The sequence below is a fragment of the Pieris brassicae genome, chromosome 14 (assembly GCF_905147105.1).
Source record: "Pieris brassicae chromosome 14, ilPieBrab1.1, whole genome shotgun sequence".
NCBI lineage: Eukaryota > Metazoa > Arthropoda > Insecta > Lepidoptera > Pieridae > Pieris > Pieris brassicae.
The window spans coordinates 2,729,334-2,756,438 of NC_059678.1; the positions used below are offsets into that span (position 1 = coordinate 2,729,334).

The 27,105-nt window shown below is 32.5% G+C and overlaps 1 long non-coding RNA gene and 2 pseudogenes across 1 annotated transcript; 1 reads left to right on the forward strand and 2 right to left on the reverse strand.

Annotated features, from left to right (window-relative positions):
- The first annotated feature begins 1,007 nt into the window (after window positions 1-1,007).
- On the forward strand, window positions 1,008-2,392 carry LOC123718197 (annotated as a pseudogene).
- Window positions 2,393-2,495: 103 nt separating this feature from the next.
- LOC123718198 lies at window positions 2,496-4,879 on the reverse strand (annotated as a pseudogene).
- A 1,049-nt stretch (window positions 4,880-5,928) lies between these two features.
- Window positions 5,929-6,976, reverse strand: LOC123718224. The gene is made up of 3 exons (XR_006754939.1): window positions 6,699-6,976; window positions 6,244-6,387; window positions 5,929-6,132 (listed from the first exon to the last, which is right to left on the reverse strand). It is a non-coding gene; the product is annotated as an uncharacterized LOC123718224 (long non-coding RNA).
- Window positions 6,977-27,105: the final 20,129 nt, after the last annotated feature.

The window sequence follows — 27,105 nt, forward strand, 5'->3', positions numbered from 1 at the left end:
TTATGTGCTGTTTGCAGCCATGTCTACCATAGTAGGGGATCATGGCCTCATCTACACTGTAATGCTCTTCAAGAGGAGAAAACTCTAAGAACCTTTTATTTAGAAGTGTAACTAGGGGGCGTACTTTTGTGTATTTGTCTTGCAAATCCAGATTATCATTGACATGAAGGTGGCGAAAAATAAAGTCAAATCTATCCCTAGTCATAGCCGAGCTGATCAATTCATTATTTGTATCAGGGGAGTTTTCCCAATACATTCTTCTACGGGGGAGCCATGAATAACCACTAACCAACAATATGCCGATGAAACATTTCATATCTTCAGTGGTTATGTCTCCAGGCAAATTCTTTTTGACAGCATATTTATTGCTCTCTGACACCAACAACGAAATAACATCTTCATCTAAGAAGTTTTCAAACCACTCAATTGGGCGCTTATCTTGGCAAGCGCCTTCAACATCTGGCCAATTCACGGGATTTGTTGCCAAGTCCCGTTTTCTCCATGCGTAGGTACGCCTACGTTTAGTTCGACCTGTAGAATCAGAAGGTTCTTCTTCTGTATCACTCACCATAATCTGCCCTTGAATCATTACTTCAGCCGGTTGAAGCAGAATGTTTCGTGGCAAATTATTCAAAGTTACATTATCTTCTTCACCCGAATCTTCGTCAGTGAGACAGTCAGGATCAACAGGAGGAGGTAGAATACATATCAGTCGTTCTCTATAATCTTCTTCATTATCAGAAACATTTTCTAAAGCATCTAAAATTTCATGCGCAGCTAACGGTCTGTAAAGAAAAAGTTGTATTATTGTACTAAAATCATGTATATTATCCTACTGTCCTATATATAGTACGCTAGTATTTGTAACAAGTTATACGTAATTTATTTATATTATTTTGCTAGAATATTTATTTAGTACAAAAGTTAAGATTATCAACTAGATATTAACACAGAAAAAAACAACTCACGAATAAAATATAACTTTTTATACATACTTGTCATTTGCCATGTCTGCAACGCACTTTTATTACACACTTATAAGGTAAAATATAAGGTAAAAACTGTTAAAATAACTGTCTTTTTATTTTTTGCTAATAAAGCTGACACGTTTCTTACTGCAAATCATAAGACTAAATAATCTTAGATAAAGAAGGTATTCTGATATTTTTTTTTATTTCTACTGTCCTAAATATAGGACAGTAGGCTTATCTGGGTTAAATAATTAAAAATAAGACCATAGCTGTTGTACCTATTTCAGTTTAAGCTCCAATGTTACATTTTGAGGTTATGTTTGTAACATATGTCTTTCTGTAACTAAGTAATTGCTTTGTTTATTTCAGGTCTGCCACGGCGTCTTATGGTGATGATGCTGTATCCTATGTCCAACTCAAACGTGAAGGAAACGTATGCGCAATAAAAGCAAAAATCTGCCAGAACATAAAGTACATGGAAAGTTGTATGGAGTGTCTTTGGTAGTAGACGAGCAGGAAGTAACAGTGAAGTCAGTAGAGTGTCATGATTGTGGGGCTTCTCAAGGAGGTTGCTAACATGCCATGGCATTCTTAATGTGGGTTCATCGCAGGAGTGAGGAACCATCTTGTACATCCATAGCATGCTACTGGAAAAAATCCAAGCTTTCCCGGGTTGGGAGTACCCTTAAATACATAACTGCTAAGGAGTTGTCTAAAGGCAGCCCTAGCTTACCGTCAAATACTGAAGTATTTGAAGAATTTTTAGTGGAAGGGAAGAGAAGAAGACTTAAAAAGTGTGAACTTATGAAATACCAAAACAATTATGTTTTGGACAGACTATAAAATCTTTCAATGGACAACTTGGTGCTAAAATATAATGAAAAATCTTGTGATACATTTTTAGGAAAAGTGATATTGTCTGATGATGACATCAACAATGTCGAACAAGAAACAAGGGAGCAACATAAAAGCAGGATTTGGTACGAATTAAGGTATGGTAGAGTGACCGCTTCAAGAGCTTACGAGTTCAGTAAATGTAAAACCAGTGATGGCAGTAATAATGGGTGGAAAAATTCCCGACACGCCAGCCATGAAACGTGGTAGAATATTGGAGGATGATCTAATCCAATAAAACTATCCTATGTTAGCAGGCTCACCTGATGGGATATGTGAAGATAGTATTATTGAAATTAAGTGTCCTATGAGTGAGAAAACAGTGAAAAATTATGTATATAATGGAAAACCAACCCAGAAGTTTTATGTGCAAATGCAACTTCAAATGTTACTGACAGGTCTTAAAAAAGGCTACTTCTGTGTAGCTGATTGCAACTATAGTGTTAATAAGAAAGTAGATATAATGAACATTATGTATGATGAAAAATATGTATCAGATTTTCTTAAGGTTATAGTTTCTTTGTGGAAAGATAATGTATATCCAGTATTGTATAAAAGTGTAAATTTATAAATAAAAAGCAAGTTTTTGATTCAAATATTTTGTTTTATTTTTTTAGGAACAACCTCATCTTTGGTCACATCATTATTATACTCACTACAATACAAAATAAAGTATAATATTCACCTACATTTGCTTATATCAATTTTGTCTGAATTAGTAATGTAATACATCTGTTGCGTTGAGCTATTACAAGTAATACCTGGTAAGTAGTACATTTTATAGCCCTAATAATTATAAAAAAAGCAGGAACATATTTGACATTGCATTTCACACAACTGAGATAAACAAACATTATACATAATTATATTACCAACATAATATAGGTAAGAAAATATGTACATATTTAGAAAATAAAGATATTTAAAGCTAGGTCATATTTATCTATTTTTAATTAAAGAATCTTGCAAGTTAATCAATCCGCAGGCAATGGTAATGGTAATAACATCATCTAGTACTTTTACCAGATTAAGATTCAAACATGCATGTGGCTTTAGCATACTGAATTCACGTAAACGTCTAATCACTCTCTACACATGAATTCTTAGGCTTGCGATTTGTTTTGTTTCTCTCGCCTCATGTTTTGATAGCTTTGTACCAGTTGCAACACTTGGAGGTCTTACTAAGTGCACTCCCTGTTTTCTTAGATACTGTTCTACATGTTTGAACCCCCTGTCAGCCATCACACACATACCTGGTTGTAAACACTTAATAAAATCACATGATTCAACCAAACATGTGTCAGTAACTCTTCCTCCATATCCTGGAGAAATATAGTTCACCAATCCATTTGGAGTGCATGACACAAGAAACTTGATGGTCTTAGCTTTTTTATATTCTGACCAGGAGATGGACTGGTTCAATGCTTTCGAAGGCTTTTGCACTTCAATTTCTAAGCAATCTATAATACAGCTGACATTATAATATTTATGCTTAAAAGCCATAGGTAAATTTTTTCTTCTTATTATAATATTTATGCCTAAAAGCCATAGGTAATTTTTTTCGTCTCATTAAACTAGCTATATGTGGTATAATTTTCAGAAATATCTTGCTGGCATAAGTTGGAGACATAGAAAAATCATCTGAAAGCTGTCTGAAACTATTATTTGATTTAATTTTTTGTAAACACATTAGTATATGGTATAAGGTAATATTTGACTTTTTTTCAATTAAGTTTATTAAATAGTAACAACTTTTAGGAACTCCAATGTAAGACTGCGGATTATTTACTATTTTTTGCACTGTATATCCCAAAATTCTCATTGCCTCTTGTTTCTTATCATCTTCAATTAGTTCGCTGCAGTTTGAAGATTTCATTTTCAAAGATGTCACAGATGGTGATTCACTATGAACAACAGATGGTGTGTATGAAATATCACTATCAGAATCTGCCTGTATATCAATTAATTTTTTGGTACATTTCTGTAAGGAGGATGTTGATGGTCTGTTAGTTCTGGTTTTTCTAATTTAAATGGTGAAGTGAAAGCAGACTAATGATTGAACAGCTTTACTTATAACGCCCAAAATTAATAATGTATCCTCAATCTAAGTCTAAATCTAATCTTGGATTGATTCATATCTAAAGATCGATCTCCAATCTGCATGCCAATATAACACATTTGCTACCCGATTGTTTATTCGAAGATAGATTGCACGTAATCTTTTGCGTGATCCTGTAGTGCCCTATGATAAATTTAAAACTAAATTTTTAATTTCAGTGAGCGGACGGACGTGGCGAAACTTGTTGTATATAGTTAATTCTGTTGAGCCGTGCGCCGGCTCAGGTAGCGCGCAAGCGAGATCGCATGTTATTGCCTATATATTCGCACTCCGTATTTGATAGCTGATATAAATTTTGGTAATTTTATTATTTGCGTTGAGGACTTATCACTCCGCTTAATTTTATTTCTTTTGCTGTGCCATTCTTCTACAAATCCTTTTACTCCTTCTTGTTTATACTTCTGTGACGTGTTCAATAAACTTTCTATTTTTGTGCACTCGGATTTTCTTATTACATCGTCTCACCCCTATAATCCTTCCCTCTCGACCGCGTTTCGTTAAATGCAATATGTTTGTTCAAGCATACTAAAAGGTTGCTGTTTTTGAAATAAAATAAAAGAAGTAGGACTATGTATCTATAATTACAAATATTTTTGGTTATAGCTACTGATATACGCCCAAAATTAATAATGTATCAATTAATTTTTTGGTACATTTCTGTAAGGAGGATGTTGATGGTCTGTTAGTTTTGGTTTTTCTAATTTAAATGGTGAAGTGAAAGCAGACTAATGTTTGAACAGCTTTACTTATAACGCCCAAAATTAATAATGTATCCTCAATCTAAGACTAAATCTAATCTTGGATTAATTCACATCTAAAGATCGATCTCCAATCTGTATGCCAATGTAACACATTTGCTACCCGATTGTTTATTCGACAATAGATTGCACGTCATCTTTTGCGTGATCCTTCCCTCTCGACCGCGTTTCGTTAAATGCAATATGTTTGTTCAAGCATACGAAAAAGTTGTTGTTTTTGGAATAAAACAAAATAAGTACGACTATGTATCTATAGTAACAAATATTTTTGGTTATAGCTACTGATACAAACGTATAAGGTCTCTATTTATATTATTAAATATGATAATTTATGTTTTTTGTGGTAATATGATTTTAGTAAGGAACGGAACGTTTCATTTTTGTGACAACTGACAAATGTCAACACATGGCTTCATGAATCTTTGTGCCCGCTATTTTCTAAAATCTAAATATAAGTGCGGTTTGCTTAAGTACAAATTAACATAATATTATAAATTATACAACTATAACCTAAGTATTTGGTTTATTTTATTTGCATGACGCTGATTTCCCGCCTTTGAGTGTTTTGTCATATTAATGTTATATAAATGTATTTTATTAAGTAAAAGGTCGACCTCTGTCTATGGAGCAATGCACGTTTTAACTTAACCTAATACAAGAAAGTAAAACAATTAATAAGTAAGCCACCAACGCCACTAGCTATAAATGAAAAAACGATGAGTGGGTTCGAAAAATTATAGACTAATTTAATAAATCTAAATTTTAAAAACAAACATTTAATACTAAGAAATAAAGAACTTAGAACTAATGAAAAACTAGTCTTAGTCAGAAATGTTTTAATTAAAAAAAAGAAAAGTTAAGGAAGTAATTGGTTGTAGAGAATATTATTAATTAGCATAGTATTGTTTACTATTTTATAGGTTTTGGTTTACATATTAGTAATATATAAGAATGTAATGAAATAAATTTTATATTATGTTATGTTTTTATTAATTTTTTACTAATATTTCATTACATTACATGGTTATAATAAATAATAATTTAATTTTATAGGTAGATTAACTACATAACTTATTAAAATTTTAACTGAGTTTCTTCTCTTATTTTATATGTACAAAAGGACATTTAAATACAACATGTTTGTTTCTGCTAGAATTATATTAATTTTCCAAAAATAATAATAAGGCTTGTTCTTTCAGTTATGTCTTGATTTCCTTCATTAACTTCTTGACTTGAAAGTGTATCAAGTGTTGGAATTAAAACTTTGCTGGTATATCTACAAATTATAATCCTTACAAATATTTTGCATAACAGCTGTGGCAATAATAATAGCTTGAACTTTAGCTGGTAAATACAATGTTTCAAGCGACATTTCCATACTCCAAATATTCTGAAAAAGACAAATATTTTAACCTTACATCATGTTTCATTTGGGTCACATATCTTGCAACTTTTTGACATAGTATTATTATTAATACTCTAAATTATACTATATATTTACCTCTCTATAGTATTCCTATTCTTAATGTGTACTTCATCATATCTCTGGTCAGCCAGAGAAATGGTGTTAATAAATATGGTATATTTGAGTAAGCACTATTAACAACCATCCAGTGATTTCTCAGTAGACCTGTATGATATTAAGCTATAAACAAATATACCAGTTAATTTAGTTGGCACATTTATCAAGTTCTACCTTCTTATCAATCAATTTGAATTAACTTGTAGAACTGAGTTTACAAAAGTTATTGCATCATGAGCGGCACCAGGCCATGGGGCACAACATTAATAAATTTTATTTCTGCATCACACACAGCCTGTACATTTAAAGAGAAATATCATTTTCAATTACGATATTATTCACCAATTACGTCACCTAAAGAAAATAATACTGCTTATTATTATTACAACTTCATACTATAATCTACAATGTTAAATAATATATAAATTACTTACATGATGATTGAATTCGTAAATGAGTGCAATCAATGGCAATAATTCTAGGAAATCCAGCAATTTTCTGTACTCTGTTGGTGTATAAAAACATACCAATTGCAGATGATATATCACCAACAACTTCACTATCCCAATCGGGTAATTGCATTAAAACTTCCAAATCACTATCACGAGAACTGGAGGACGACGAAAATGAACACATTTTACTAATGAATATAAAGTTGGATGATCGTAATACCGATCCATAAGCCATAACCCTACAAATTTCTCCGATAGCTATCCGAAATTGATTTGGCCAATCTGAGCAACTGTCAAAATGGACATATAGGTTATTGGCATGTGTAAACAACACTAATTTTCATACAGAGGGCAATCTTCAATCTCTGATCGGTCCTCTGAAGGATTGGTTGAAAAAATAGTTTGGTAACTCAATCTATGATATGAATATTGGCATGCTTTTCTGTAGAAATGGATTGAATTGTCGATCTAAGTAGGCTAAAATGGGATTGAGATTGAATATTAGTTTTGGCCGTATATCTGCCAAACCGGCCGGAGATCTTATCTCACACTTTTTGAAACGATGCCATTGTTCAATGTTGTAAGTAATTCCCGTGTTTCTGTAATTAATTGCATTTGATTCTGTATTTTGTGACTTATTTATATGATCATAGTCATAGCTTTTACAAAAAGAATAATTTTAGAAAACGTAACGTGTTTTTCAGCGCTTATTTCTATAGTAATATCATTTTAAAAAATCAGTATATTTATTGCATGTTGAATTATATATATATATATATATATATTGTATATAATGTAGGATTAATATTAGCAAAGGTACTCACAACAGCGTCTTTTATATTGCTTATCCTCTGAAGTATATTCCTCTATAATATTCCAAGTTCCACCTTGTACGACAATCTTGTTTCAATTTTATTACTGGAATGTTTAATTGACTTTGCATCTCACGCCAGTTACCTACTCGTTTTTAAAATCTAGATCGTCATCGACAGTGTCGTATTCCATTTGTGTCGAAATGTCCACTTGAATGACATTTTTTAAAGTTTATTATTGTATTCTCTTTTATACAGTTCTTTAGGATTTGCCCAGGGTTGTTACAATAGCTGCAGAAGGTAATTGGCCTAGTATTAGAAGAGGTAGGAGGCTCGGATTTAAGAGTTGAGACTTTTGCAAATTGTGATTTTTCTTCGTATGCCCATGGTTAATGGAGATTCTTGTTAATAATTGTGGTAAATAAGTTTTCAACTGTTTACTGTTTCTTGTAAGTGTGTGTTGTGTTTGCTTTCACTGAATTGTGTTTTAAAAAAATTCTTTAAGTTGTGGCCAGATTGAGAATTCCTTTATTGTACATGCCGATTCGTCTTTTCCTTCAATTTGAACAGTATATACTTTTTGGTAAAGTGCGGACGCGGAGCACGAAGAATTTCGTTCAATGACCTTTGGGCCTACTGCCAGTGGTTCAAAACATTTTTTTTATAAGTACGAATATTAAAAACGGTAGTTTAGAATTTGAGTTAGCTTTGTTAATAAGATCATCGACTTAATATAGGTAAGTGCCAAGTTTTTACCCGACTGCGCCAGAAGGAGGGTTATGTTTTTCGAGTGTATGTATGTATAATTCTTTGGCACGCTCTGCAGCCTGAACGGCTTGATGGATTTTCGCTAGAGAAGTGTCGTTAGATTCGTATATACTGTGATAGTGACACTGGGTATTTCATAATTTTAAAAACAAAATAGCGGATTTTTGGCGCCCAATTTAAATGTTTAGCTCGCTATTTAGACTAAAAGGAAAGTTATGTTTGCGACTAAGATTTGGTAAAAAAAAACCAGAAATACTCTTGAAAATAAACATTTAATTTTAGTCAGAGTAATCTGTTTCTGATGAACTATCAGATGTTTCGCCAGATACGTTGATTATGAAAGAGTCAACCGTTTTATCTATTTGACTATCCAGTCCTCCAAATTCTCCTATTTAATCCTTCTTGAAGTAATTTTTCCACGTCGACCATCTTAAATGTAGTATTGTTTCTTGCTCATACCCTTTGACATCTGCCCAAACCAACTCTATAGGATTTAACTCGCAGTGGTAAGGAGGTAATCTTAATACCTCCACACCAGCTGCCTTTGCCATTTCGTCAATCACGTAGGACTGATATTGAGTTTTAACATTTTTAATTTTTTCTAATAATTGAGCTTTTGTGTCACTGTCCTCAAAAGAAAAATCCTTTGAAGATAGCCACCGTTGAATGTGATATTTTTTCCAGCTTGTTACTGGGGTTTTCTCCTGACGTCTTGAGTGGTAGCTGGCATTATCCATAACTACTATAGGATGTGGCTCAAGTTTAGGTAGCGTTTCTTGAAATCACTTTTTAAAAGTATTCGCATTCATTGACTCGTGATAATCTCCAGTACCTTTACATTCGAAGAATCCGACACGAATCCTGTGTCACTTCCAATGTGCAGTAGAATTAGCCGGTTCCCTTTGGAAGTTGGGTTTTTGGCACCTGTTGATAAGCCCTCTAAAAATTTCGTGACTTCATGCTCGTGTCGTCCCACACTTTGCCTACAGTGTGTCCTGAAAAGAACTATAAATCATTAAAAAACTGTAAGGGAAGCGTGTCTTTTTGCATATTAATCAAGTATGTGCTATGACTGTACCTGCATTCACCCAAGTTTCATCCAAATAGTGCCGTGCCGTTTTTAGTATATTCTTTTAACCCTTAAATGCATAAAGTAGTAAAACTGCAACATACCATTCAAACGACCATAAAATTATTAGTATGAGTTCAATGCATGCTGTTGCAGGATTATTACTATCATGGTGATATATTTAATCGAGTGGCATACACTTTTTTTCTTCACGACTGTCAAATTTAAATTGATTTTGACAAATCAAAGCCGATCGTAATTTTGGAGCGGATGAAAATTGTGTATTTGCTTTGCAGTGTAATTATTTGGTTTTCGAGGGTACGTTCAAACAAAATTAGTTATTTTACGTAATAATTCATCTTCTTTTCAGTACAATTTATAAGTTATAAAAAAAACTTTTGGTGTGTTCGGAAATTTTGTTTATTTTGTTGTTGTAAATCTGCAACAATATGCATTTACTAGATTCCTAGATTTACTATATTCAGATGCCATACTTGAATCAAAAGCAAATAGAAGAGTATTTAGCTCTAATAAATGATGGAGAGATTTCGGAAGATGATCTTGAGGACTCGGATACAGAAGGTAATGAGAATTTTTATGAAAATGGAGACGATTTGCTTCACGATCTTGAGAGTCCATTAGAAGAGGAAAATGATGACCCCGATAATGATCCATTCATGGCAGGAGACCCGCCATTGATAAATGAAGCTACAGCAAATGATCAAGTGCCACAGGTTCCATTCCCCTCAACAAGTCAAGCTAGTCGCCGAGCAACTATGAGAGGACTCGTATGGAAGGTAAAAAAAATTGTTTTGAATTCTGACCAGACAGCTTTTCATGGAGACACTACATACCCACCTGAACTGAAGGATGAGGCTACTACTGGTACTCCCTATAGTATTTTTTCACATTTTATTACATCAGAAATAGTTCAAAGGATTGTGGAAGAGTCTAATTTGTATTCCGTTCAAAAAAATGTGACTAAACCATTAAATTTATCTGAAACTGAGCTAAGAAAGTTTATGGCGATACTGATATACATGTCTGTTATAAAATATCCCAATGTACGGCTATACTGGTCAAATACTGTAGGTTTTCAACCAATCAAGGACATAATGACTGTCACCCGATTTGAGACTATTCGTAGATTTCTACATTTCAACAATAACGAGAAACATTTACCCAAGGAACACCCACAACATGATAGGCTCCATAAGATAAGGCCTATAATTAGCCATCTAAATTAGAAATTTGCTTTAGTTCCTATGGAACAAAAACTCTCAATTGATGAACAGATGTGTGCCACAAAAGTGGCACACTTCATGAAGCAGTATTTACCTAATAAGCCCCATAAGTGGGGGTTTAAATTATATGTGATGTGCAGCGTGAAAGGTTATGCTCATAAATTTGAAATATATACTGTCCAAGAGAATGAACGGCTTCCAGATGAACCAGATTTTGGGCCAGTGGGAAATGTTGTAGTCCGGCTTGCTAGAGGTGTCCCAAGGCATATAAATCATATAATTTATTTTGATAATTTTTACACCTCTGTACCTTTAGTTACCTATCTTGCCAAACAAGGAATCTATAGCCTAGGTACTGTGCAATCTAACAGGCTAGTGAACTGCAAACTGCCGGACAAAAAAACAATGATGAAGAAATCTGTTCCTCGTGGAACTTATGAAGAGCAGATGACTGAATTTGACGGTATTGATTTGACAGCAGTTACTTGGAAGGACAATAAAGTTGTAACTTGTCTATCTTCATATGTTGGAGCTGAACCTGTGGGCCAAGTAGAAAGATTTGACAAGGCAAATAAGACTAGAATTAAAATTTCATGCCCACATATAATATAGGAATATAATGCCCATATGGGCGGAGTGGACCTAATGGATAGCTTTATTGGGAGGTACCGAATCGCAATGAGAAGCCGAAAGTGGTATCTTCGTATCTTTTACCACTTGTTGGACATGACGGTAATAAATTCTTGGCTTGTGTATAAAAATTTAAAAACAACTGAAGCCAATTCATCAGTTCTAAACCTATGTAACTATAGACTGGAACTAGCTGAGGTATTAGCCAAAGTAAATAACTCATTTGAACTCTGCAACAAAAGAGGAAGGCCAAGTACCAGCAACAGTGTTGAAATGGAAATACAAGCAAAAAAAAGGAGAGGACCAGCTCAACATATTCCTCCTAAGGACATAAGGACTGATAATGTTGGTCACTGGCCTGGTAATTGTGTTCGCAGCAGATGCAAAATGCCTGGATGCAAGGGATACACGCAAAACAGGTGTGAGAAGTGTGGAGTAGCTCTTTGTCTTACCACAACCAAAAATTGTTTTAAAAATTTTCATATGTAGTTATTGTCTAGTGAGTGCATAGTGTTGTAGTTCTGCAACAAATGGTTTTTAATAAAAATAGCTATGATAATAAAAAAAAACTATTTTTTTTTATTATTTTTCCCTAAATCAGCATATTCATGGCTCCAAAATATATTTTTTCTCGGTCTAAAAATAAAATCATGCATAAAATCATGCATTTAAGGGTTAATACTCTGTATACCGCCGATTTCTTTTGAAGCATATTTATCAGAAGTCCACGTTTCCTTTACGTACTTAAATACGTTAATTATCATAACTTTTTCATTCTCACTAAAATGAGACATTTTGCGTTTCTTACGCGGAGACATAACCTCCTTGAAAGGACGGGACGTAGACGGGGTTGGTTCCATTTTACTTCTTACCGTTATAACCATCTTGGCATCTGGCAAGCATTCTTGGACCCATGTCCTAAATTAATTAACCTTTCCCTGTCATTACGCGAACTTTTTGACCACCCCTCGTACACTTATAGTAGGTGTTGCGAATTTGAATAATCCTATATTACGAATTGGACGAACGATAGTATCGCTTAGCCAGCTCTTAATAAACTAATTCAATTCTTTATAAGTCTTTATAGCAGAGCCCCATGTCCAATCAACCCGTTGCCCGCAAACTGAAATTCAAAATGTTTGTACACCAGCTACGATGCATGAAACGGAAGATCTGGGTATGTCAGCGGGGCCTTCTGTCGTTGGGGACGAGTTCATCGCTGACGATGGAGGAGGAGGAGGAGGAGGAAAAGACGAGGCGTAAATGAACTCGCACTTGCACCAATGTTAACGATAAGAATCGGCGAGGGAAACGCAACGCCTACATAAAGTGGAATTCCTATACAATGGAAACAAGAAAATTGTCAACTTCCAGATTTACTCGCCAGTAACCACAATCTATGCATAAAAATCTATAACGCATACATAATATAATATTTATAATAACTTGTATGTTTGCGTTATAATGTACTTCATGTGACGGTATTGCAAGACAGGCTATACACGATACTAACAGTGAGAGCTACAGGAAATACTTATGGTCAGCCTAAACACATCAGACCAGAAATAGTTTAATGATTTAACATATTTATTTTATCTTATTGATTTTTGCTTTCACTTTAAACTTATTAAGGATGTTTAATCTAGTTTACGGAATCAAATATTGTCAATTTACATCATCTTATTTTTATTGTGTATTCACATCTTAAATTAAGTTCTTGAGTTAGTAATGGGAAAGAAAACGCAAAGATGAATGTAGGTGCGTGCGGCGCTGCATTCGTTTGACCTATAACAATAAAATTATTGCTTGTTTTTCTGAGAAAATTACTGGTAACTAGTCGTATTTTGGTTTTGTGAGAACAATGTTTTCACTGTGGAATGTTTCACAGCTCAAAGCTGAACCTAAGATACGAGGAGCTACTTTAAAAGGCCGAAAAGCAGATTTGGTCAAGAGGTATTTATTTCGTATTTGCCTGTTATTTTAACGGAGATTATTGCCCTATTTCATCAAAAACTTCAATAACTTCATTTGTTATGCCAAAGAAATCTTTTTTGTTGTGTACAAATACTGCTGTTTAGCAAAAAAATATATTTTGTGAACTTTCCGAATATAACCTCTAATTTTAATCAAAATAAATTTAATCAATTTTGTTATAGGCTATAGTCATTTAATCGTAATCTGAACTTTGGAATACCACAACAGCATGAAACTGATGATCCAAAAATTGATTTGCCACCATAAGAGTGTTACCATGATGTTAATAGTAGCACAGTGCTTCCTAACTTAACCAAGCAACATATTCATATGTTTTATAATGAGTTTGGAAAGAAGCCTGATGATAGTCTCTTACTGTACCAATCGAGATATTTGATAGTAATAAGAGCTGCATCTGTCAATGAACACACCTTTGTAAAAGGTATATGCAAAGCATCAATGAAACGGTTGCAGTATGAAGTAAACATAAAAGTTCATACAAGTGGCCAAATTGATAAGTGCTCATGTGAATGTGTGGCAGGCAGTGGAATCACTGCCCACTGTAAGCATGTAGCCACTGTGTTATATGGTATAGAGCATATGGTACGTGAAAAGATTATATCAAACACCAAGTTCCAACAGAAAAGTTGCAAAAATTCCATGTTCCCAAAAAGATATTTACATCTACTCCATTACAAACCTCAAAACTTCCATCTAAGAGAAATATTGATAATATTATATTTTCACCTTGTTCAATGAACATTAATACTGAAGAATATAATAAAAGATTCAGGAGTTTGGTTACAAACTATCCTTCATCAAGCATGCCTCTGAAACAACTTTATGAACCTGCAAATCCTCATGCAATTGAATGGGATCATTCCTACAGCAAAGAAGGTACAGAGGAGAAGTTGCTGCGTATGCTTAACCTCCTATCAATAAGTCCAGCACAAGTTGCTGCTATTGAGATTGAGACTCGTGGCCAGGCTCAAAATAATATGTGGAGCAAGCATTGTGAAGTGAGGATCACTGCAAGCAAATGCCACACAATATGTCACCTCAGAAGTTCTAACCAAGAAATCTACGCTTGTCAGTTTTTGAGTCAGCAGAAGTTTACCCCAAGATCTACAAATTATTGAATAATTAATGAAAAAGTGGCCCTTCAACAATATATGGAGGAAACAAATTTACAGGTCTTCGAATGTGGCTTGTTAATTTCAAGTGAACGTCCATATTTAGGTGCATCACCTGATGGCATCCTTGGTGATGAGACCATAATAGAAGTCAAGTGTCCCTATAGCAGCAGATTGCAGAAAATCACTAGTGTAACTTTAAGTGTGTATTTAGTATGCCATGATGGAGATTTGAAATGGAAAAAAGGGTCTCCATGCTACTATCAAATTCAAGGGCAGATGTACTGCACTGGCAGAAAATATTGTAACTTGATTGTTTTTACTTTTGTGGAAATGACAGTAATTTTTGTTGAAAGGGATCAATCATTTATTGATGAAATGTTATTATCTCTTGATAATTTCTATGCCAAATATTTTAAATAAGTATATGTACAAGAATTATTTAGAGATAATAAAAAATACAGCATGATAATAGACATTTTTTTATTTAACAATTCCTGTTTTAAAATTACATAGATTTACCCAAATAAAAATATAATAAACAACTGTAACAATAATTACTGAATCTGCACTTTTCAACAGTTTCTGGAAGTTTATTCCACCCACTACACAGTTTGAAGTTAGCCTGTCTCCAAAACATTTAGATTAGCATGAAAAAGACAGCATAGTATATTTTTACTTAACAATTCCTTCTTTCAAATTACATCTTGAAGCCTCGATCTGCCATAATTGCATCTTTTTCTTCACATAGGTCTAAAAGTGAACTTCGTTCTGTTATTTGACAATCACTAGTAGAACCTCCATATCCCTCAGAACAGAATGATATGAGGCCACCTGGTGTTATGCCTACTAAATTTTTTATTGTGTTATGATGCTTATAACTACTAAATGTGGCTTGTTGAGAAATAGGATTTTTAGGTTTAGCAATAGGTATCTCTGTGCCATCGACAACTACTCTTGTAGATGAATGATGTTGTTTAAATAATTTAGGCATGTAGTAATCAACCAAAGCACGGCTTGGCCAGATATTTACTTTAGACCATAGCTCAAACATAAAATTTACCCATGTAATAAATATGTTAGCAACTTCAGTTGTGCTAATGCCAAACATTTTTGAAAGCTCAAAGTCTGGTTTGTTCCTTCTTAATTTAATTAATGTTAAACAGAACTGATCTTCAATAGAAACATTTACTACTTGGCTACCTCTATAATGTAAATGATTTGCCATAGGTAGTAGTGTTGATAGTACCAAGAGAAACTTATGCATGTTTTATTTATAGACCTATATAAAATAGCACTGATTTAGGATCAGATAACATATCTTCACATGTAAAAAGTCTGAATATGTGAGGTGTTTGAGCTGAAATTGTTTGATTTGCTGAAACTGGTGAGCATTGAACAGTAGTTGTAGTTATTTCAATTTCATGTTCAAAATCAGGTAAAAATGTTTCATCAGATAAAATATTTGAATTTTCATTTGAAACTCGAAGAGCAGCAGTTGCCGGGAACAGTTCTTTTCTAGAACTACGGCGAAAATATCGCTGCTCCCTTGCAATTGCCGTAGAGGAGGCTGTTTTGTTCCACACAAAAACCGTTGGAATTGCAGTCTTTTTTAAAAATCGATGAAGTGGAGGCAATCCCGAAAGTATAAATATCTTTAATACTTCTAAGGTTACACATAAACACTCTTCCTTGCATAAACAAAAATATATAAATAGGAGAACAAAGATACGAACCTGTAGCTGATCTTATGCTTTGAAAGTCTGCTTTTGTGAAATGATTTGAACACAACCTAGAATTTTTGGATGCTTTAAAATTGCGCATTTTGGTAGCCTTTTCCCAAAGTTTTTTAGCTTTGGGAAATGAATGGTTTCCATTGTTATGGCAACCTACCGCTAGCTACGCAACGCAGCATTATTTGATAAAAAGCTGCAAAAGGTTTTGTTTACAATTTTTTGTATGGAATTTGACAACTAATATCACTTGTTATGAGTCAAAGTAAACCAGCGCCGCCTGTGTCAAAACTTTGCAGTTTTCTTCCCCATTGTAAAGTGTGATAGAAATTGTTGTTAATGTAACATTTGCTGTTTCTTTTTATTAAAAGAAATGTACTGTGCACTACATGATAAATATAAATGTATAGATGTTTTACTATAGTTCAGTGTAACGCTCATCTATCTATAATTCAATCACCCACAATTCTTAGAAAAAATTTTATGGTCGGATGAATCAACTTTTAAAAAAGACGGCTACATGAACCTACACAATCTGCACGAGTGGCACGTCGAAAATCCACGATTGATAAGACTAGACAGATTACAGTACCGTTTCAAAGTTAACATGTGGACTGGAATTTTTAACGGAAAAGTCATAGGGTCTTTTGAGTTACCAGAAGTTTTAAATGCTGAAGTTTATTTAGATTTCTTACAAAATCATTTGCCCAATTTGCTGGAGGACGTGCCGCTTCCTATTTTACGAGATATGTGGTCCCAGCAAGATGGTTGTCCAGCGCATTACAGCCGCTTAGTTCGAAACCACCTTAACGAGGAGTATCCAGACAGATGGATAGGGCGGGGTGGTACAATCTCGTGGCCCGCCCGCTCACCCGATTTAAATCCTCTTGATTTTTTCAAAATGTAGAAGAGCTTAGACAGAGAAGCGGAAGCAGTAGACTTTGTGAATAATGGACGATTTGCCCGCTTCATTTCACGATCTTTTTTAAGGAAATGTCGAGCCTGTATTGCAATATGAACATCTTTTATAAAAAAAGTAATAAATCTAATCATAAAAAAGAAACTGTCTATTTTACTTATTTGCGTCCGTATGTCATAAGCGTCACTATCTGTCTCGCTCACATTTTATGGAATGTCTCTCTCCATCTTATTTAAACCACGCTGTGGTCATTAGGAACGTTTTCGGTGCGCTAGAATCATTTGTTGTAATTTCAAAGAGATTGTTAAAAACAGACTTTGTTTAACAAAAAAAAATTCTTCTTCTCTATGGCCGATCTAAGAAATAATGGAATAAGTGTTATACCACTGTAGAATCCTTATTAAATGCGCTAACTTTTAAAGCTACTTGCCAAACTAGAGTAATACATTTTTTTTTCAGGACGATCAGTTGAAGTAGTGCGAAAATTAATTTTGAAAACTTGGTACGGTATAAAATGACATTTTCCTAAAAGTTGGAGTGATCAGCACAGAGTTTAGGATCATAGGTTACATAAAACACTATTCGGGATGACGTAAGAGAAAAAAAATTGGCAAAAAGTAAATATTTGTAACAACAGGAATTTTTAATTTTTCTGATAACTGGTGTGGCATTACCTATGAGAAAATTTCGACTTGACGTCGACTTTTGGGACATCCTGTATATAAAAATGAATCCCGGTTCCCTTGTTCACGGCATCAAGCGTGAACGGCTGGACCGATTTCGCTACTTTTGTTGTATTTGTTATTATCAGAAGGTTCTTATGAAAGAAAAATGAAGAAAATTGCGCGGAAAATTAGATGCAGTCGAGTTGAATATCGTAACTAGATAATGATATCCATTACCAGTCTATATAACCCGATACTTGTAGAAAGATTTAGTATTGTGCTCTAAGTTCGACAAAAGTGGTTGAAAGTTTGAAATAATAAACAACAATGGAGGTAAGTTATTTATATTTTTTAAATTTGGTTTTAGTAAATTCTTTAATAATTCCTATTTATTTTTTGAAACGCATTTTGATTTGTTTATGTTATATTTCAGTATTCATACAACCTGAAAGATGTGGAAAAATGTTTCAGACCATATAATTATTATAATTTATCTGATGATGAAGAAGACGTTTTAAACATAACAGAAAAAAAAATAAGAAGACCAATCGTTTAGATGACTTTTTTCTTCAAGAACCTGACCGGAAGAAGAAAAAAACTAAACTTTCTTCAAGTGTTGGCCGTGCAGGGAAGGAGGGAAGCATATCCTATATATCGACTGATAAAGATGATGGAATGGACGCTGACATACTTGTGAAAATGGAATTATATAGTTTTAAAAAGTTGAAAGAAATCCCAGTGGCACAACATTGGAAAAATGCAGATATTCGTGTTAAATATTACATGAAAAACGATTCCAACATTGATGTTCAGATAAAGGATATTGTATACAACATAACAAAGGGAATATCCGAGGAAGATAGTGTAAAACGTTACAGTTTTAAAAATTAGTTTCATTTAGTTTCTTCATGCTTCAGATTTTAATACCATATGTTTATATAATTAAGTAAGATTTCAGTTTTCCACTAGTATAAATACTATGTTACATTGTACAAAGTCAATCATTGTGCTTTTTGTTGAAGACCTTTGCGCATTAAGGTTAAAAGTGTGAGACAGAAAACAGTTGTGAAACGAATACATATATACAATGTCTCAAGAATGTGTTAGTGTTTTTTTTATGAAATGGATCATGAATTTGAAAACTTATCCATTGATACAATTGAACTTTTCAACGTTTGTGATGAAATAGAAAGAAATGATTTAAATCACCCATTTTATGATCAAAGAATGATGGTGCTATGTGATGAATTCGATGGGAAACTGTGAGTATATTTAATAATCATATTATATATATATATATATATATATATATATATTTTCTCTATTCGCATTTCTAACAGTTAAATATAATAAAATTTGTATTCGATAGGGTTGATCAAATGGGTCGTGAAACCAAAAGGAAAGCAGCTGTTGATATTAACTCTGCTGACATCAAAAGAATAAAATCTGGATCGAACATGCATCTTTCACGGTCTTCACAATAGCAATCAACATCGAATGAAAGTAATAATTTTAACATGAAATTTTGCTGTATTTGTAATAGAAATGTTTCCAAAAAATTTTCGCTAATCATCTAAGGAGCAATGCACATAAAAATAATGTAAATAAAATACAACATTCAATAAAACCCAATGTTAAGATAATTGAGACTACGTTCGGTAATAGAATAATAACCTATAGAGTAACTTCAGAAAATCAAAATGATTTACAGTTTGAGACACCAGAGTTATTTCTTGCATCAGTCAAAGATACAATAATTACAATAATAAATAAATCTATAGAAGATCATACAATTTTAAAAATAAATTTCATTTTACATGGTGACTTTGTTCAGGAGACAAAAAACATTAACAACACTTATGATTTCCAATCAATGAATTTTATTGTTTGTATTGGTGATGATTTAAATATATTTTATACAACTCTCACGAAATCTCTAATAAACTATATAAATTCATTCGAGAGAAAGGATAGTGGGTGGATTTGGATATGAACTTAAATCAATTTAACCCTTTAAGAGGAAAATCCTTTATTGAGTTACCACATAATATAAAAATAAAAAAAGCTGTGATCAATGTTAAAAACATTGATGACGCATGTTTTAAGTGGGCACTGTTATCTGCTTTATTTCCAATTCATAAGAATTCGGATAGAGTATCATCATACACCAAATTCAGTCATAAATTAAAGTTCGGTAATATTAAATTTCCAGTTAAATTAAACGATATACACAAAATTGAAAGTCTTAATAATATAAGCATTAATGTTTTTGGGTTAGAATATAATGAACAAAGAAAAATTGTTAGGCCATTGTATTTTACAAAGAATAAAATGCAGACTCATATAAATTTACTATATTTGACACAGGGTAAAATCGGTCATTATTGTTATATAAAAAATATGTCACGATTAATAAGTAGTCAAGTTTCGAAATCCAAGGAAGCTATATATCTATGTGACTTTTGTTTACAATATTTTTCAACATCTGAACGTTTAAATAATCATCAAATAAATGATTGCAGACATATTTGTACACAAATACCAAGCTTAGATAAAAATAAAAGAAATTGGTGGGGTGATATTGTTTCTGAATGTAAATTAAGTTTTGATAAATTTCAACGTAAATTGATGTTACCTTTTGTTATATATGCGGATTTTGAGGCTTTTTTAAGTCCCTTAGCATCATGTTCAAACGATCCTTCAAAATCACATACAATAAATGTACAAAAACATAATGTGTATAGTTTTGGATACTACATTAAATGCTCATACGATGATAAATTGTCTAAATATGTAACATATATTGGTGAAAACTGTGCTTTAAAATTTATGGAAACACTGAAAGATAATTAGACAACAATTGTTAAAAAAAAATTGGTTTCCAATACAGCAAGATATACTTAGCAAATCTAATCATTGTTATATTTTTGATAAAATTTTGTGTGGGAATTCAATGATTTACTACGATTGGTTTACTGGGGAATTTGTTGGGGTCATACATAAAGTTTGTTCAGAAAAACTTAGAGTACCTTACACTATACCAGTCTTCTTGCACAATTTAAGTCATTATGATGCACATTTTATCGTACATGCCTTAAACTTTGATGAAGGTCAGGTAGAAGTTCTGCCACAAAATAAAGAAAAATACATATCATTTTCAAAGGTTCTTAAAATCAATAACAGTAATGTAACTTTACGTTTTGTGGATTCCCTAAATTTTTTACCCAGCAGCTTAGATACTTTAGCAAAAAATTTAACAAAGAATAATTTTAATGAATTATCAAAATGAATTTCCCAATTCAGAAGACTTTAAACGGCTGACTAAAAAAGGTGTATTTCCATATGAATTCATTAAGGATTTTGATACTTTAAACTACAATCAACTTCCAGATCTTCCACACTTTTACAGTACTCTTACAGATTCCATTATTTCTAATGAAGATTATAACCATGCCAAAGATGTTTGGAATCATTTCAATTGTAAAAATATGTTGGATTATTCAAATCTTTATTTAAAAACTGATGTTTTATTGTTAGCACATAATTTTGAAAATTTTAGGTGTGTTTGCATTAAAACGTACGATTTAGACCCGGCTCATTACTATACAGCACCTGGATTAAGTTGGGATGCTATGTTAAAACATACTAAAACAGAAATTGAATTACTGTCTGATATAGATAAGATTGCTTTTATTAAATCAGGAATTCGTGGTGGTGTTTCGCAATGTAGGACTCGCTATGCAAAAGCAAATAATGTTTACATGTCTGACTATAATGCGAAAGATAAAGAGTCATTCTTAATGTATTTCGATGCCAATAATCTATATGGTTGGGCAATGTCACAATATCTACCTACAGGTGGTTTTGAATGGGTTAGTGTTGATACAGATTTTAATGTTAGTTGTTCATCGGATATAGGTTTTATCTTAGAAGTAGATCTGGAGTATCCGGTGGATTTACATGATAAACATTCAGATTTACCTGTTTGTCCAGAAAATATACCAGTTGGGGACGCTAAGGAAATTAGATTGATTCCAAACTTAAAAAATAAATCCAAATATATTATTCACTATCGAAATTTAATTCAATGTTTGAAAATGGGTTTAAAATGATTAAAAGTTTATAGAATATTAAAATTTAAGCAAAGTCCATGGTTAAAGAAATATATAGACCTTAATACACAATCAAGAACTCGAGCTAATTCCGATTTTGAGAAAGATTTCTATAAACTCATGAACAACGCTGTTTTTGGTAAGACTATGGAAAATATTGAGAAACGAGTTAACGTTAAACTGTTAACCCACTGGGAAAATAGGGGCAGAGTATTGGGAGCTGGGGATCTAATTGCTCAACCACATTTTCACAGTGTTTCAATATTTTCTGATAGTCTTGTTGCAATTCAATTTAACAAAATGAAATTAATTTATAATAAACCTATTTATCTCGGATTTTGTATATTAGATATATCTAAAACGCTGATGTATGATTTCCACTATAATTACATGAAAGAGAAATTTACTTCAAATTTGAAACTACTGTATACAGATACTGACAGTCTCATTTATCAAATATTTACTAGTAACTTTTATAATGATATAAAGCCAGACATTTGTACACATTTCGATACATCAGATTATGATCCAAACAATGTTTTTAATTTTCCTCAAATAAGAATAAATTAGGTTATTTTAAAGATGAAAATTGTGGTAAAATCTTTACAGAATTTGTGGGTTTGCGATCAAAAATGTATGCAATACAGGTAGATGATAAAATTATTACTAAGGCGAAGGGTGTTAACAAATGTGTCACTAAAAAATTAACGTTGGATAATTATAAGTCGTGTTTGTTTAATAAAAACGTACAGCATTGTAAAATTTATCGGTTTAGATCATTAAAACATACAATTTTTACACAGGAAATAAATAAGGTGTGTTTATCTTTTAATGACACTAAGCGGTACATTTTACGAAACAAAATCGATACGTTACCTATAGGTCATTACCAAATCAATAGTATGTAATTAAGTTAATAATTATTGTAAATATAACAAATTGTAATTTTTTATGTAAAATAAATTTGTTTTGTACATGTATAATGTATAAACGTGTACATGTATAATGTATAAACGTGTACATTAATATTGTGTTATAACACTTACATTTTTTTGTATATTTCATATAAATAAATTGTTTTTAAAATATCAACTTAGTTTTATTCCTTTCCCTGAAGAAGACAGAAGTCAAAAAATAATGATTCATTTTATTCATCCCTTTGCTGCCATCGTAGCAGGACCTAGTGGGTGTGGAAAATCTAACTTTGTTGTAAATTTCATTAAACATAAAAGTAGTATATTTAATGAGATTTTTTTAGAAATAACATGGTGTTATGATGAAATGCAGCCGCTATATAATATACCCGGAGTAAATTACCACCAAGGACTACCGGAATTGCATAAGTTTGATGGTAAAAATCCACATTGTAGTATAATAGATGACTTAATGAGGGAATCTGATGGTCGAGTTGTTGATATATTTACAAAGGGTAGTCACCATAGAAATTTGAGTGTTTTTTACATAACCCAAAACTTATTTCATCAAGGAAGAGGACAGCGCGACGTTTCACTTAATTCAAGTTATATTATTTATTTTAAAAATCCCCGTGACAAAACACAAATACGATTTCTAGCTAGACAAGTTTCACCGGAAGATACCAAGTTTATTGAAGATTCATATACCGATGCTACTAAAGAAGCTCATGGTTATTTAATGATTGATTTGAAACAAAACACTGAATCATCAGCTCGCCGCATAAAATCTAAAATATTTGAATCTAGTAATTTTTGTACAATATATGCTCCTATGAAAAGGTATAAGTATCTTTGTAAACAGCCACTCTAAGTCAGTAATGAGCCATGTGTATCAACGAATAACAACGCATAAGGAATTGTTATCAGCTTTACATAAATTAAAACCCAAACATCGTAGGATATTATTGAAGTCTTGTAATAATCAAGAAATTAACTGTCTATGTGAATGTATTCACAATGTTTTACAAGGAAAAGTACCTTTATATACATAGTATACAAAAACAAAATTAAAAAAAAGTTAAAAATCTCTTACGTAATCTGATCAGTAAAGGAAAAAGTTTTGAATACAGGAAAAATATATTAATACAAAAAGGAGGGTCCTTTCTTCCAATAATTTTGGGTACAATTCTAAGCACCCTTGTAAGTTGTTTTAATAAATCACAATGAACACAAAAAAAATGCTTCTTGTTGAGCAAGACTTTATTGATAAACTGAAACATCACAATGAAAATAAAGCAACACCGCAAAGTAGATTGGATTTAGAAATGGAAAAAATTATATCAAGTAAATTGGATGATCGCGAAAAATGGGCGCTTTATCTACAAATTTTACAAAGACATTACTCCATGGAAGAACGTCAACTTCAAGAAATAACAATAACTGAAAAGGTAATAAATGATAATACTAACGAAAACCGTAACATCAATAATATAACTACTAGTGAAAATGAAAAAATGCTAAATGTTAAACAACCCGCAACGGGTGAAGACATCGCAAATGGGTTACAACCAAAAGAAATGTTAAAATTAATTCCTAAAACTTATATGAGGAGGGGTGAATTATTGATGGATACAATAGTAAATAAAACAGATCAATTGCAATGGAATAAAATTGGAACAGTTTTCATTAGTGGACAAGAGATACCAGGGAGTAATATTATAGATTTAGTGAATGACATCTTACGACCCTCGAAGAGATCCGATCCAATCGGTTGGGAAATATTCGCCAAGTTTTTAAATGATATAAATACACCGCTAACATACATTGGTAATCTGAAAAGAATCAAATATATATCTGACCTTAATAGTAAAGATAAAACATTGATTCAAGAATCACCAACTGAGGTTTCTTCAACTCCAACACAATCTAAACACATCAACAAATTGAGAAACAAAAGTGATTGGGAGAAATGGACCCCGTATTAGAGTTACATCGCATCTATTATGATATATCACATCCAGCCGGTTACAGCAGTGTCAATAAGTTAACAAAGGCAATGAATGGAAAAATCTCAAAAAGTGATGTTTCGAAATGGTTGCAGTCTCAAGAAACATATACATTACATATACATAACCGGTTAAAAAAAATTCCCGCGTAATAAATATATTTTATCAAATATTAATGAATTGTGGCAAGCTGATTTAAGTGATTTAAGAACTTACATACAATATAATGATGGATATAAATATATTTTGTGTGTTATTGAGGCCTTTAGTAAGTATGCTTATGTTAGAGCCATGAAAAAGAAGGATTCATGCACAATAAAAACGTGTTTTACTAGCATCTTTGATGAAGCTAAAACTGTTCCTAGACATATTCAATCAGATAAGGGTACGGAATTTGTATCCAAGGATGTCCAAACTTATTTAAAACGTAAAAATATAAATTATTACACTACAAATAATCCAGATATAAAGGCAAGTACAGTAGAACGATTTCAGAGAACATTGAAAATGAAAATGTGGCGTTATTTTACACATAAGAATACTTATCGCTATACAGATATTTTACAAGATTTGGTTAGTTCTTATAATCACAGTGTGCACTCTAGTATCAAGATGAGACCATGTGATGTTAAAATGGAAAACATTATGGAAGTTTGGCGAAATTTATATTATGATGAAAAGACTTATATTTCAAGTTTAAACAAAGTACCTAAGTTTAACGTTGGTGACTATGTAAGAATTACAAAATACAAACATGTTTTTCAAAAAGGTTATGAAAGTAATTGGAGTAATGAAATTTTTATTATTACTTCGATTATAGATCGTTCCCCGTGGGTTGTATACACTTTAAACGATTTAGAAAATGAATCAATAACAGGAACATTTTATGAGAAAGAACTACAAAAAATAACTTTTTCCCCCACTTCCGAATATAAAATTGATAAAATCATCAGATCACGTAAAAGCGGTATTAGAAAGGAAGTATTAGTTAAAGGATATCCTAACAAATTTAATTCTTGGGTCTTACTGTCGAATATTAAAAATCTACAATGAAGGAAAGTTTCTATTTAACTTTACTCAGCAATAGTTCCACACAATATTTCCCGGGAAATATGACATCAAATTTTTCTACAAAACTACAACTAAAGCCATTACATTAGAAGGAGAATGGATGGTAGGTATAGTTAGTTTCAATATCCCTCTACTGTGTTCTCCGTGCAAGATCATGAAAATATCATATACATAAGTAAAAAAACTACCATCAATAACGAGGAGACCACACTAATGTATAAGAACCATATACCAGCCACCAACTATGATAATATACAAAATATTCTTATTGCTTTAAATTCGAAAGAGAAAGTTAGTTTTCGCCAGGACACCAAAGTTTTGTCTCTGTTGCAGTAAAGGATCCATCAATAATTTCACTATCTCTATCACCTAATTTGAGCTTTCAACTTGGATTTGAGCCTGATACCAATTTAGTAAATCATAATATCGGTAAACGCCCTGCTAATGTACATTTGGGGTTACCATCACAATTATTTGTGTATTGCGATATTATAGGACCACAAATTGTTGGTGATGTCATGACACCCCTATTGAGAATTATACCCTTAGATCCTGCTAAATACATATATGGTTCAAATAAAATGCATATATTTTCACCACCACATTATTTACCGGTAATGAGAAGAGAATTTGATGTTATTGAGATAGATATAAGGACAACCACGGGAAATGCGGTACCATTTCAATACGGTACATCGTGTGTGAAACTTCATTAAAAAAAATATAATCTACATTTCCTTTTTAAAATGTATACACCTCAAGAAACTTTTATATGTCCTTATCAACATTATTATTCGCAACAAGCTGGGTCTGGTATAAATGTAATCTACAAAGGAGCCTTACATCAACGTGGTCATGGTATCGGAAGTTTTCTTGGGGGGTTATTTCGAAGTGTGCTCACTTTACTCACTAGTGGTGCTAAGGTGATTGGAAAAGAAGCACTTAACAGCGGTATTGGGCTTTTGTCAGATGTTGAAGCTAGTCGTCCTATTAAAGAATCCATTAAAAATCGATTGAAAGAGGCTAGTTCTAACCTTAAACGCAAAATTGATAAACTTATGACTGGATCGGGTGTTAATAAGATACGAAAATATTGTAATGAGCTCATTCGAGTTTCACCCCTCAAAGTGAAAGGCGCTTCAAAGAAAACAAGGAACAAAAATATTAATATTTCCAAGGATATCATTCATGTGAGTGCGTTAAATCTGAATTGGATCTGTTTGCTCTTCCTTCCACACAAACAAGTATCGAATATGGACACTGGATACATTACAAACCAATTTCTTCATGAAGTGATGATGGACCCATCGAATTCCAAGTACCTGGTACAGGAGATGAT